This window comes from Rutidosis leptorrhynchoides, chromosome 7, assembly GCF_046630445.1.
Source record: "Rutidosis leptorrhynchoides isolate AG116_Rl617_1_P2 chromosome 7, CSIRO_AGI_Rlap_v1, whole genome shotgun sequence".
NCBI lineage: Eukaryota > Viridiplantae > Streptophyta > Magnoliopsida > Asterales > Asteraceae > Rutidosis > Rutidosis leptorrhynchoides.
In genome coordinates this window covers 339,920,001-339,935,488 of record NC_092339.1, presented here as the reverse complement: position 1 = coordinate 339,935,488, position 15,488 = coordinate 339,920,001, and the positions used below count along the sequence as shown (strand labels likewise).

The window sequence follows — 15,488 nt, the reverse complement described above, 5'->3', positions numbered from 1 at the left end:
AAATCGTATCGTTTTTATCATATTTCATTATCCGAAATATTTATTCGAATTAATATCAACCCATATTAATTATTAAAACCCTCCGAAGATCAGGTACGCATTTAATACACGTAAACGCATAAAAGTTAAATAATCGCCGTTAAATAAACTAACGGAAGTAACGGAAAAATCAGGGTTGTTACATCGTTGACACCTAGTACGATGCCCTCGAAATCCCCCACAGTTGGTTTTTGTTCCACATTAAATTTCGCATTCAAGTCCTTCTCGGGGGATTCAACGTTCACCTTGGATGAGAAAGTCGAGGGATTTTGATCCTTGCTCCCAAAGAAAGAACTCTCGGAGACCCAAGTTTCAGGTTGCTTACTGTCATGTTTATCATGATCAAAATTGTCACCAATCATATCGTCCGAAAAAATAGACTTCAGTTCTTCATTCATAATTGAATTAGTATCAAACTCAGGAGGTTCCGAGTCCGAAATACCTTCGCTACCATCACTCTCATCATTCTTTGGATTAACATCAACCTCAAAAATATCCCTTGTATCTTCCGAAACATAGGCAAAAAAGATAGAATTTTTGGATGTAACCCGGACTATATCGAGGACCAGATGAGCATCCATTTATTTCACGAGCACCTTTCCTACTATCAAATTCTGATTACCCTTTAGCGTGAAATTGGAAAAGTCCATAGGTTGACCTCACCAACTAGCAATTGAGCTAAATGTGTTTTCATTCCAAAACTGAATCGGGATACCCGTAATATTAAGCCAAGTGATCCTACCTTGATACATATGCTTCTCGTCCCATTTCCATATGTTTGACATCCACTTATGTATACAATGGTTTTTAGCATTGAGGATTAATGACGTTTGAACTTCGGATTCAAAGATTATCATGACTTCCATTCCGCCAAGATACTTTACCTCAATATTGGTTAAGTTTTCCATTTCGCATAGGAATAGGATGTTTTCAAGATATTCACGTTTTGGGATTGTGCCTATAATCGATTTCTTGAAGACCTCTCTGTCGATGATCTTTTCATCCACCGAAACTTGCCGGAATTTCCCATTACAATCCCAACGATTAAACCAACCAATATTAACCAATTCTTTTGTGATATCATTAGTGAACCCCTCTTTGTTACCCACCACATCCTTGTATGCCCTACCATCCGTTTGCCTAGAATTAGGGATAGCATGCATATACGAATGCCTAGTCTCTTGATTCATGGGAGCCGTCTTGGATACCTGTGTGTTTCGATCATAGGCTTTGAAAGCCCTAAACCAACCACTACCCACATGAATGGAGTTAAGTCTCTTCAATAGGAATTCCAAGTCAGTGACTTCTTGGAATCTAGCAAATCCAAACTTGTTTCCGCCGTTCTTGAGTCGTTTAACAAAAGGGATGAAAATATCGTAAACCTTACCGTACCTCCCCAAAAAGCCGCGTAAATCTTCTTTTGACCATGATTCCGGGAAGCCATATACCATAATAGAAGTAATCGCCGCCTGCTCCGGGTTAGAAGTATTGTTTTTGATGGGGATGTTATTAGGGTATGTGAGTTTTTAGGGTTTGAAGAAGGGATCCATTTTTGATGGGTCTGTGTTTTGTAAGGGTAAGGATTACCAAAGCGATGAACGAGATTCCTGGCACTCGATAACATGATTTCCGGTCGTCGATATACATATTTTAATTATAAGTTACTAAAATAACGTTAAATACTTTTTCGAGAATCATATAATTTTGTAATGATTGTAGATATGCGTATAATAATGCTTAAAATAATCTCCAGCAATAACGCGCGGTGATTTTGTGACTAGTTAGTACTATTCTAGCTTCATGTTTTATTTTAATTTATTAAAGCTTTAGTATAAAAAATTGAAGTAGCTACAAAACTATAATAATGTTATATAATATCGTATTTCTTATTTAACTAACAAATGACAAAACCACTATCTTTGAAACTTTATAAAGAAGTTACCAAGTAGTACTAGTTTATACGAAACAATACAAAGTTTCCAATCATTGTTGCTACCATTAACAAACTAAAAATATAAAAATGTCTAGAAAATGACATAAAATGTGAATTATAGCCTTCATGAGTGACATGATCATGAAAACTGACTTTCTTGACTCCTTTTGTTTTGTTTTGTTTCGTGTAAGTAATATATAATACTAATATTAAAATGAATAAATTATTCATGGATAAAAATTTATGCTTTTGATAATAAATTTATATAAAAGAAATTTAAACGTAGCCTTTGAACTTTAATTAACATGCATATTAGACCATTCTTAATGGTGAGGAGGTGATGGGGGATGAGTGTTTTTGTGAGGTATAGTCTTGATGTGTCAAAGGTGGTAGCGTGATGGCGTGATGAAATTTGTAGTGGTATGACGTGATGATTATGTGATGGGCTAACTGGTCTCACATTTTTATTTTTATTTTCATTTTTTTGATAACTTATTGATTTTATTATTATTATTATTATTATTATTATTATTATTATTAACAGAACTAGCTTAATACCCGCGAATTCGCGAGGTTACTTTATTGAACTAAGCCAGTATTTGTTGGTAAGGTCTTAATGTGAAACATTATATTATTTGCGTGATTTATAGTAACGCTGACATTCATAAAATATTGCTATATAGTTACTACTATATCCCATCGCATACATTATAACATATACATATGGGTAAAAGCCTATACTAAGTAATCATTGAGTTGATACATATATAAATATGATTATATCAAGTAACCATTGTATAACCATTCAAGCTTGCCTGAGTGGCCACCGAGTTGCCCAATGAAGCACACCACCCGGGTTCAATTCCTGGCTATGCCAAATTGGTCAAAAAAGGAGTGTGACTAGAGGGTGCGCATAATGCGCAATTCACCCGGTACCAGGTCTCGCGCTCGGAGGGCTTGATTACCCGTGGTTTTACCTTCAATGGGGGAGCCAATGTGCTCGTTCATAGGAGGGTTTCCTTGCTTACCAAAAAAAAAAAAAGTAACCATTGTATAAATTTTAGATTTAAATAAGTAAAAAGGTGGAACAACTAAAGTACTTGGAGCAAATACTCTGAGGTAGAACTTTAGTATTATCCTTGTGTGCTGTGTTCCTTCATATCTTTGGGCTCATAGGTAGTAGTTACTTTATGATTTCACAATTTGTATGAAAAAGATTCATTATGACTTACCATGGTAATAATCTTTTGACGTAACCAATAAATGGACGATCTTACAAGTCTCTCCGCCAATATTTTCAAGTCCACTCCATAAAATTGAAGCTCGTGCATAATTTTCATGAGTAAATTACTTAAAAAAGCTTATGAAGTTTCTGAACATGATGTAGATGTAGTACCATCCTGCAATTTGGACGGATCATAACAGTTACGCATTTTCTTTAATCTTCTGGTGGTTCGCACCCAAATTTTCAATAATATCAAAGTCTCATTCCACTGAACTAAATATCAGCTCATTGAGAATGATACAAACCACATCTTCTTAATCATTAGATAAGCTACTAACTTTTACTTGATTCATCCAACATTTCAAAAACTTCTACTTGTTGAAACTTTACAGTAATTTTGAGATGATCATCCCTATAACATTCCCTCAGCACTGTTATATATATAAAGGCTAAATATAAATGATCTTAAAAGCACTACCACCAAAATCTAAAATAATCAATGTCATATTTGTAGAAATGCATACTCGAACTAAACGAATTTCACTAATATATAATGCATTAAAAAATTTATTACGGTAATAATAATATATAGCATTCTAGTTCTAATTTCATTATAAGTTTTAGGGAAATTCTTAGAGGACATCCTCCCTAGCCTCTGCAATTCTGACTCCTGACACAAAAGTCATTTTTATTTCCTTTTTATTATTAAATTAAATTATATTAATAGGAAATAGAAAATATAAATACTACCTAATAAGTTAATGTATAGTTTAAGTGGTAACCACCGATTTCTAGTTTTTTGATTTTATAGCTTCATTTTAATTTTTTATTTATTAATTATAATTATATTAATATTAATTAAATGTTAATTTATTTATACTTTTTTTTCTCAATAAGTTTATTTTTTAACAAAATAAATAATTTCCTTCAATAAAATAAATAATTAACAACAAATAATTTGAAATTAATATTCTAATCGAGATTTACATGCGAAGACTCATAATTGGAATGCATATATTGAATGTACATATCTTGTTGATTTCTATACGGACGTTCCCATTCGCCATCATATTTATATATATTCCACTGTGGATGAGTCGGAGGTATCGGATAATATCCTTGTAAATCCACTTTTACAAAGTGGTTACCATTTACGCGAGCAATTACACATATATCATGTTGTTGTGACTCGGGTGGACTGCTCCAAAGTGGTAAACATGTTGTATCTGCTTCGTTGCTCAAACATAGCAAAACTACATTGTACCTTGAAGCAATTAGAAAACCCATATCTGGCAAAGTCATCCAATACTTCCGAATTGCACTAGCATCTTGTGGAAGATTGATCGTCTGATAAAGTTGGAACAATTCACCTTCTCCAAACAGATCAGCGTATATTTCTTTATGCGTTATTATCTCTTCAAGCAACTCCATCCTAATTTGTGGCCAACGATTTTCATGAAGACCGAGAGATGAAGCTACCGATCTAAATCCGCAATTCCCATCACCTTCTACATTGTGTATGTTCGTTACGTACGGTCGAAACATTTCTGGAATTTGATTTAATAATGGGATAGGCGAGAAAAATGTTTGGTGTACATAAGAACTATGTCTTAAAGGTTCTTGGTTCAAGTCCGGTATACCGAATCGATCTTGTGCGTAAGAACTATGTCTGGCAGGTTCTTGTTGTCGGTTCAATGATGCCTTTTTTTTTTTTTGCTGCTTCACACTTGGACGTCCACGAGTATTAATGTGAACAATGGGTTCTTGAATATGAGATATCATGTCTAACTCAGGGTGACATTGAAAATTGCCATCTTGTGATGATATACATGGCGTAAAAGAAAGTGTCTTCCAAAAAATATCAATCGACTCTAGAGGAATAAACATACCTGCATTTAAATAAATTGCTTGTTCGTGCGCACATGGTAGCCCAAAACACGATCTTAGCTGACAACCACAATTCTCATCTGTTATTTCAAACTTGTTGAAACGCCCAAGCTCAGCATGAATTTTTTCTATAGCACTAAGAGAAACACAGCCCCACAATTGTTCGAAACTTGGATGTTCTAACTTCGGCCATCGAAAACATCTGCTTCGTTCAAAGCTTTCTTTGATTATACTAACTTGCGACTCAACCACTTTATCTATTATAGGCACAAATGTGTCTATTTTTGATTGCGAGGATGCCAAACTTAATTTCACCTTTGCATGCTGACTCTCAACCCTATTGGTGGTTGAATTTCCGGAGTTAAGTGATTTATCAGTCACCACCGATACGAACATGTGGGCGTATTTGTTTAACCATACTTCTTGGAGGTACTTCAACACATCTGAAAGTTAAAAAACACATACTCGTATCAAAGGTTGATGATATATTTGTTAAGATTATTATTAAATAGAAAACACTTAAAAATAATACCTTGATGATGTATCAACTGGACTTGAAGACGTTCATAGTAACGCGTATATAATGTCATTGTTGGAGCTTTAACTAACTTCTTCCACGTATTATGAAAAGAGACCCATTCCGTGTCTAACTTAATATATTTTTTGCAATTCTTAAGAATATTTTGCCAAATATGCCATCTACAAAGCAATTTATTAGCTTTTGGAAATACTTGGTGACATGCATTAATTAGGGACAAATCTCTATCTGTGACGATAACGCGCGGTTCATACGTTTCGCCCATAACCAACTTTAAGCAATTTAACGCCCAAATAAAGTTGTTAATTTTTTCTTTATCCATCAAGACGAATGCTATCGAAAACGTCTTGCTGGTACTAGTAACACCAACAATTTCAAAAAAGGGAAACTTATAAATATTCGTATTATAGGTAGCATCCATCAATAAAATATGCGGAAATGCACGAAATATTTCATATGAAATTGGATGGATCCAAAATAATTCTTCTAATTGGTTAGTAGAATCATTAATACGATATTGAAAGTCGTACCCTTTTTCCTTCAAAAATGACATTACTACCTATATAGGAGTCCTGTTTGCTTGAAATATTGTGCGAAGTTTTGCTTTTGCATTATACACCGTTTTGCTTGAAGAAACATTTTCCGGATTCTGCTTCTTCAATGTCGCAAGAATTTCACCAGTCCTTACATTTTTACTTGATAAATCCGCGACTAAACGCCATTCATCGTTAGTCAATCGCGCTGCATAAGCATGACCTTCCATATACATTATACGTTCATGGTTATGTACTGAATTTTTCATTTTTATCGACCAAACACCAGTTGTCTTTGAAAACTTTGCTACCATTTTAAATTTACAGTCAATTTTTTTACACGGTTTACTTTTTTCCGGGGTTGATTTACTTCTGGATACACCGCCACGCTCACACGGCTATGAGAACGTGCTTCATTTTTGACCCATTCGGTCAACTCTTCACGACTATTGAACACCTGAAAATGCAAGTTATTTAGTTTCAATTTAATATTAAAATATGGTTTAATGTGCCATTAAATGAAATATTATACCTAATCAGTTGAAAAATCTGATACACTTGACATAACTATTCCTTATAATGTTATAAATCGATACAAATTGTGAATGTTATATAAACGATTAATTATAAATATTTCTTATATGAACCAATACAATATGTATGTGTTTCTTATATTTTTTTTTGGAGAAAGATGTATTCCTTATATAGACTATAGCTATATGGGTGAAAGATAATGTAATGAGTAATTAAGTAGTACATTATTGTTTTGTTATGGGTTAAAGCAAGATAAGATACAACATTATTATTTTAGTATGGGTTAAAGTATGATAAGTTAGTATAAAAAACAAAGTAAAAAAGGTGTGATTTTAGTATGGGTAAAAATTAAGATAAGTTAGTATGGGTTAAAAGTGTTAAATTATTGTCTAAATTATTATTCATATTATTGTTATGTGTGATAGTATAGTAGATTGTGCATGTACCTGTATGATGGTAGTATCTATGATAAGTGAAGTAGGAGTGAAGATAATATTAATTAAAATATGAAAAGTAAGTACTCTCTATTTGTATTTGTATGACTTTGAAAATCTACACGTAAATATGTAATTGTATTAGAAAACAATAAAAAAAATTCAATATAAAGTTCTACTTGCATAACTTTTGGAATACGTAGTATCAAAATAGGATGGAAAATATAAATGGTGGGATGGGGTGAAATGACATGCATGCTAGCTAAAAAGTTGAATAGGGGTGTCCATGGTAATAATCTTTTGACGTAACCAATAAATGGACGATCTTACAAGTCTCTCTGCCAATATCTTCAAGTCCACTCCATAAAATTGAAGCTCGTGCATAATTTTCATGAGTAAGTTACTTAAAAAAGCTTATGAAGCTTCTGAACATGATGTAGATGTAGTACCATCCTGCAATTTGGACGGATCATAACAGTTACGCATTTTCTTTAATCTTCTGGTGGTTCGCACCCAAATTCTCAATAATATCAAAGTCTCATTCCACTGAACTAAATATCAGCTCATTGAGAATGATACAAACCACATCTTCTTAATCATTAGATAAGCTACTAACTTTTACTTGATTCATCCAACATTTCAAAAACTTCTACTTGTTGAAACTTTACAGTAATTTTGAGATGATCATCCCTATAACATTCCCTCAGCACTGTTATATATATAAAGGCTAAATATAAATGATCTTAAAAGCACTACCACCAAAATCTAAAATAATCAATGTCATATTTGTAGAAATGCATACTCGAACTAAACGAATTTCACTAATATATAATGCATTAAAAAATTTATTACGGTAATAATAATATATAGCATTCTAGTTCTAATTTCATTATAAGTTTTATTGTAGGTTGGCCTGACCAAAAGTTGTTTTATCCATACGAAGTACCTTCTTATTATCCTATCAATCAAATCCTACATTCAGACTCCTACGATACCCATTTAGCACATAATAACATAAACACCAAAAAAAAAACTTGAAATTTTTATAAAAACTAACCTTCCCAATTTTAGTAACTTCCTAAGAACCTTTCACAAGACCGAAGATAACAACTCGGGCATGGTTGAGGACTTGAGGTTGTTCACTTTTTTATAACTATTTCATACGGCTCACATCTGCGAAGTCAAGAGGCTTGTCTGAAGAAGACAGATCATCAACTCGAACCCATGGATGGCCTGTAAAACCATCTTTTAACAAAAGAAAATGAGCGAGACATATAGATATGTCATGTGACGACCTGGAAATTTCCGACTAAATTTAAACTTAATCTTTATATTATTCCGACACGATAAGCAAAGTCTGTAATATTGAGTCTTAAAATTTTTAACTGAATCATATATTCATTTAACCTTTGACCATTCCCGACGATTCACGAACAGTTGTTTATGATTAGATGTGAATAAACATATAAAAATAACATTAACAAAGTATTAAATGATATATTCTGAGTTTAATTATTTCAATCTATAATTAATATAATTGGGGAATTTTAAAACATAATATTATATATGGTAGTTTGAATATATATATATATATATATATATATATATATATATATATATATATATATATATATATATGTGTATGATTACTATACAAAATTATTAATATATGTAGGTTGTAAAATATATAAAGTATAAATATTATGTGTTGAATTTATAATATCCATTTCTGTTATAAAACAACAGAATATTTTAAGTAAACATATAAGGTTTATATATATATAAAACCTTATTAATATTTTCATATTTACATATATAGTATAATATAATATTTAAACATATATTATATAATAATATATATATTAAATGTATAAATTAAATATTCAAAATATGTTAGATAATTACTAAGTATTACATGATTAATAATATGAAACATATATATATATATATATATATATATATATATATATATATATATATATATATATATATATATATATATATATATATATATTAAAGATACATACAAGTTAAAATATAGTAGTTATAGTATAACTTTCAATATTAAAATAAATATAAATATTAATATCTGTAATAATAATATTGTGTTATAAATATGAAATTTAATATGTTTAACTTATTATATTAACATTGTTATTAATATTATTATTATCATCTAATAATGTTAATATTGATAAAATTAGTATTTTTATTAGTATTATTAATATTATTATTATTATCATTATTATTAAATATCATTGTTATTAGTATTATCCTTAGTATCATTATGATATTATTATTATTATTATTACTTCTATTATTATTATTAGTATTTTCATCAGTTTTAATATTATTAACTATATTAATATATTTATATATATTTATTAATTAGATTAAAGGTTAAAAAGATTTATAGCAGATACATTGGATTCATTTCCTTTCACAATCAGATATTGTTTCCTTCCTCATGCTCTCGTGACTTGCTGTCGATCTCCACCTGCTCTACAAAACATCTTATATCAATTCTTATTGTTACATTAATCGAGCACTTGCATGTTATTTATCCACTCCTGCTAATTCGAGAAATCAAAACTAAATTCAAAGAAACAAACCCTGTTCTTCTTTTTCGTAACCTGTTTTAATCAATCGATCGAATCCAAAACAATTCTCACAAACTGAGAATATAGGAAGGTCAGGAATCACGTATTTAAGTTATCTGTAAGTTTCCAGTTATCAATTCCTTCTATTGATTTTTAATTTCGAAGTCAAACCTGAAGAACAAAAAGTCAAACGATTCTTTTATGAACAAATTTGGGTAATCTGTTATGGTTTAGATTCAATTGATGATATGCGTGTATTATAATAGTGATTTAAAACAATTCTCAAGAAGACATTATGATCTAAAACTGCTTAGATTTTAAATTTGATTTTTTGTTCATATATATGAAGATAGGAACTGGGTACGATTAGTTTCAATAATTAAAGCTGTTAAGAATCGAATTTCTTCAATGATAAGGATAGATGTTACTTAAGGAAATTGTTTCAATCAAATCTGAGCAATAAACTGAATTATTCGATCGAGGTGTTCATCTCTGTTTGAATGGGATGAAGATGAATACAGAATTGGTTAAATAAATATGAATACGGGTTAAAAACAGAAATATTTAAGCAGGGGAATGGTTAGGCAGTGGTGTCGGGTTTCGAGAGGTCACCGGTTCGAGTCCCTGGAGGGGCAGTTTTCTTTTTTAGACCGAATTTCATTGAAGGTAGCTTCATTTTTATTATTATTATCATTATTATTAGTTTTATTATTATTAAGATTATAATTATTATTATTATTATAAATAAGTATTAGTAAGTAAACTCTATGAACATGGTTTTTAATAGAAAATAAGTATATAACTTGTTATATATAGATATTAGTAATAAATACAATATATATTGGTTATAATTTTCTGAATATATATATACATATAAGCATATATTTTTAAATGACATATTAACAAGCATATAAATATTTATTAATAATATAATAAATTACGTTTTCATATAACTATATAATTTGTAATTACTTAAAATATTAACATATTTAAAATTTTAAATAGTAAACATATTAATATAATTATGTGTTAAAAATATTTTTACATGTACTTACTATATTCTTATTAATAAATGTATTATGATGACTCAAGTATAAATATTCGTTATTAAAATTATTAATATAATGATATAATAAATATTATATAACCAAAACTTTTAATATGTAAATACTATGATATTAATATATAAACATATAAATTATTACTATAACATTTATATCACTAGTAATATATAAATATGCTCGGTTACGATTATATGTTTTAATATATATATATACAAATGATATAGGTTAGTGAATCCGAGGCCAACCATATACTTGTTCAATGACGTTATATGTATTTTTACTACAAAATACAGTATGGTGAGTTTCATTTGCTCCCTTTTTAAATGCTTTTGCAATATATATTTTTGGGACTGAGAATACATGCGCTTTTATAAATGTTTTACGAAATAGACACAAGTAATCGAAACTACATTATATGGTTGAATGATCGAAGCCGAATATGCCCCTTTTACTTGATAGCCTAAGAATTAGTAAACCAGTCTACTAATTGACGCGAATCCTAAAGATAGATCTATTGGGCCTAACAAACCCCATCCGTTGTAGCGGATGCTTTAGTACTTCGATGTTGTTTTATCATGTTCGAAGGATTTCCCGGAATTATATGGGATATTCTTATATGCATCTTGTTAATGTCGGTTACCAGGTGTTCAATCCATATGAATGATAATTTTGTCTCTATGCATGGGACGTATATTTATGAGAAATGAAAATGAAAATCTTGTGGTCTATTAAAATTATGAAAATGGTCGTTTATGTTAAACTAATGAACTCACCAACCTTTTGGTTGACACTTTAAAGCATGTTTATTCTCAGGTATGAAAGAAATCTTCCGCTGTGCATTAGCTCATTTTACGGATATTACTTGAAGTCATTCATGACATATTTTGAAAGACGTTGCATTCGAGTCATTGAGTTCATCAAGATTGTTATTAAGTCAATTATAGTTTGATATATTATGAAATGGTATGCATGCCGTCAACATTCGATGTAAATGAAAGGTTGTCTTTTAAAAACGAATGCAATGTTTCATATAGAGGTCAAGTACCTCACGATGTAACTAACTATTTTGAATCGTTTGTAATCGATATGGACTTTGTCCAGATGGATTAGGACGGGTCGCTTCAGTTGGTATCAGAGCGGTGGTCTTAGCGAACCAGGTCTTGCATTAGTGTGTCTAACTAGTAGTTGTTTAGATGCATTAGTGAGTCTGGACTTCGACCGTGTCTGCATGTCAAAAGTTTTGCTTATCATTTAGTGTCGAAAATTATTTGCTTATCATCCATAAAGTCTAGACACGTCTTACGGCCTCTATTGCATAGACTGTGTATAGATAAATTCATATCTTAGCGTATCTGTTATTGTTACCTTTGCCTGACAGCTTCCGTAGATTTCTCCGTAACTTATGGGATTTTAGTATTATATATGCATATGTAAATTATGTATTGCAGAGTACTAATCTACATCCTATAATCTATTTCTTATCGAAAAGTCCTTCATCTGATCGTACGAGATAAATCCCTCAACCAATTCGAATTCCTCGGATTTCGACAGCTATTCCGATATGGAGTTTCACCTATCAGCATCACCAGAATGAATCAACCAATCAGTCATCCCCAATTCATCTGATGGGTTCGTAGTCAACTTAATCAATGGAGACGCGAAGAAGACGATCCTTTCCATCAACCAAAATCACCTCTTGACGAAGAACCTGAAGCACTTACCGACGAACCTATTCGTAATACCATTTTCTCTCTCATTTTTGGAGTATCTCGCCACGACTATATCACAAGTCAGATTCAAAACCTTATTCATTCGCTCGTTTCTACCGACAATCATCTCGGAGTAATAAAGTCAATGAGTTTCGCGCCCGAGTTGTAGTCTTGGAAAATATGGTGCAAAACGTACCAGCTTCAACATCATCACCAGCACCAACAGTATCACCAATATCAATACCAGTACCACCAACAACCCAAGCTTCAACATCACATGCCTCAACATCTCATTAGGTACCTCGAGTATAATCATCGTTCTACGAATCGTTCTACATCAATTATCTTCATTCTACATGACGATTATATAATTTCTAATGTTTTAGAGATTATGTATTCTAGTTCTAACGGTAAATCAAATGAGTTTAACATTATATTGACTCATTAAATCCATAATTACATCTGAAGAAAATATATATGTATATATGTTTTCATAAAGATTGTAATTAAAAATTATTTTGTACAAACTGTTAATGGTGAAAATATTTTAACGGGTAGGTAATACCCGAGGAATATTTAGATTTCATATTAATACGTTACACTATACACTCTTCGAATCTGATTCAACGGTCATTTACTATCGTATTTACATCCACAGATATACGAATCCGTTCACCACAGAATAACCATTTTCATTCAATTTCATATTTGGATTTTGACTTATCAGAATCCAACAAGTGGCATAATGAAGAAAACATTTGATAAAATAAAATTTGTTAGAAACAGACAAATTAACTATGAAAAAAAAAATTTGTTAAGAATCCACGCTAACTGTTCCTAGCTAACTGTTCCTAGCTAACTGTTAATTCCGTATTACCTTTTATTTATCGCAATTTATTTATCGCATTTTATTTATCGCAATTTTAATTCTCGCAATTTTATTTATCGTCATTTAATTTCTGTTATTTATTTTACGCACTTTAAATATCGGGACACGTATACAAGGTTTTGACATATCATATCGAAGCATATATATATATATATATATATATATATATATATATATATATATATATAAAATTTGGAATCACCATAGACACTCTATATGCTGTAATGCTAGAGTTCGCTATACAGGGTTGAGGTTGATTCTACAATAATATATATACTTTGAGTTGTGATCGAGTCTGAGACATGTACACGGGTCACGATACGTATTAATTAATTCGAATATTATATATTAAACTATATATGAATGATTGGACTGTTAACTGTGGACTATCGACTGTGGACGAATAATATTGGACAATTAAAATGAATTAAAATGAATTAAAATATTGATTATAACATATGAAACTAAACATTTCTTCAAGTTTGCCACTTGATTTCATCTTAAACCTCATTTGTATCTTGACGATTCCAATCTGTGTTCAAACATTTCATGATTCTTGAAAACACCTCAATCGAGAGGATGAATCAACAGCACTTCAGCTACGGAAGAAAAGATTGATGCATATAGTTATGCACCTGAAAACACTCGGAACCTGAGTGAACGTTTAAAACGTATTTGTGCTAGCTCCTTTGGCGTTGTTATTTCCGAAAATCACTTTACAATACCTTTCCAAAATAGTCAATTTTGTCACAGCTTCAACAAATCAAATTCGACTTTTCATTCGAATAAACTCTATTATAACCTTGTTATATAAGTTCGCCTTTCGTCGTCGTTACCGGGGAACCGATTATATCCCACCATATTAGCAGTAAACTTGCCAGCAACTTCATTACTCATTAGCTTAAGTCTCTCCGAAGAACCATTATATCTGTTCATTAAAACCCTATCATATACTCATCAGTATATGTGACGGTGATTGCCCTATCAAATACCGGGAAGCATCAATCAGCATCTTTAATCTCGCAGCATTTCTACATCAACAGTTAAATGTATACATATAATATTTATCTCTTAGAATCATGATATTCCATTCTGAAATTCTGAAAAGCACCCAGTCTGTGAATTAATACTCTGAATTTTAAATAGTTGAATGAAGCAACAAAAACTGTAAACGACCTCAACAGCCAAAAGTTGATGATAAAGAATTGTATGTTGGCAAAGCTCAGAAAAAGTTTGAAACTGAAAAACTGATTGAGCAAACTACGAAGGAGTCTCTGAACAAATCACAAGGACTAAACTTGTACATTAAGAATCCTGATGATTCTGTTTATGATGAAATCTTTAGCGAATACCTTGCTTCTGACTCCAAACTCTTGTGGACAAATTTTCTTCACCATCCTTCGATATTAGAAATTCCAAGATATCATCGTATTTTTCATTATAAATATTCTCCATATTTCTGAAGATATTTTTATAACTATTCTTATCTGAAATCATTAATCGCTTCGTGCTATCAGTGTTACATCATATAGAAACTGTTAGTTTCTATATTCTGTAAACTTTCGAGCTTAAAATATGAATGTTGTTGAAGTAATGTTGGGAACTGATGCATGAGTTAGTATAATATAATAACACTTGATCAACGCGATTATATTACAGTAAGTCATGCTGAGTTTCTAATGGAACGCGATGATTCACAGATCATAACGTCATCATGTGCCATGTTACATAACTCTTTCATTCTGCTTAACTTTTGAACATATCAAGAAAGTATATTCTTGATAGTTCTATTCTCAGTGATTCAGGTAATTTGACAAATCAAATAGTGCTATTACGTTCTTTCTTGTTTAGAACATTAAGTTCATTCGAAGTTACATACTTACGAATTCTGGGCCGTTATTCGCTGTACTAGAGATCGAGAAGATAATAAAAAGGCAAAGAGCTCCATAATATAAGAGAAAATATAAAGCCCAATAACAACACGGAGGTTACAAACCGTGGATATTAATACGAATAGCAATATAAAGACACGGTATAATTAAGAATAGTATCACCCAAGGTAATAGTATAAGTAAACAGGTTTTTCTGGTAAAAGATTGAAAA

At 31.0% G+C, this 15,488-nt stretch overlaps 1 long non-coding RNA gene across 1 annotated transcript; it reads right to left on the bottom strand.

Moving 5' to 3' along the window:
* Positions 1–3,001: 3,001 nt before the first annotated feature.
* On the bottom strand, positions 3,002–8,403 carry LOC139857673 (uncharacterized). The gene is made up of 2 exons (XR_011762624.1): positions 8,181–8,403; positions 3,002–3,372 (listed from the first exon to the last, which is right to left on the bottom strand). It is a non-coding gene; the product is annotated as an uncharacterized lncRNA (long non-coding RNA).
* Positions 8,404–15,488: the final 7,085 nt, after the last annotated feature.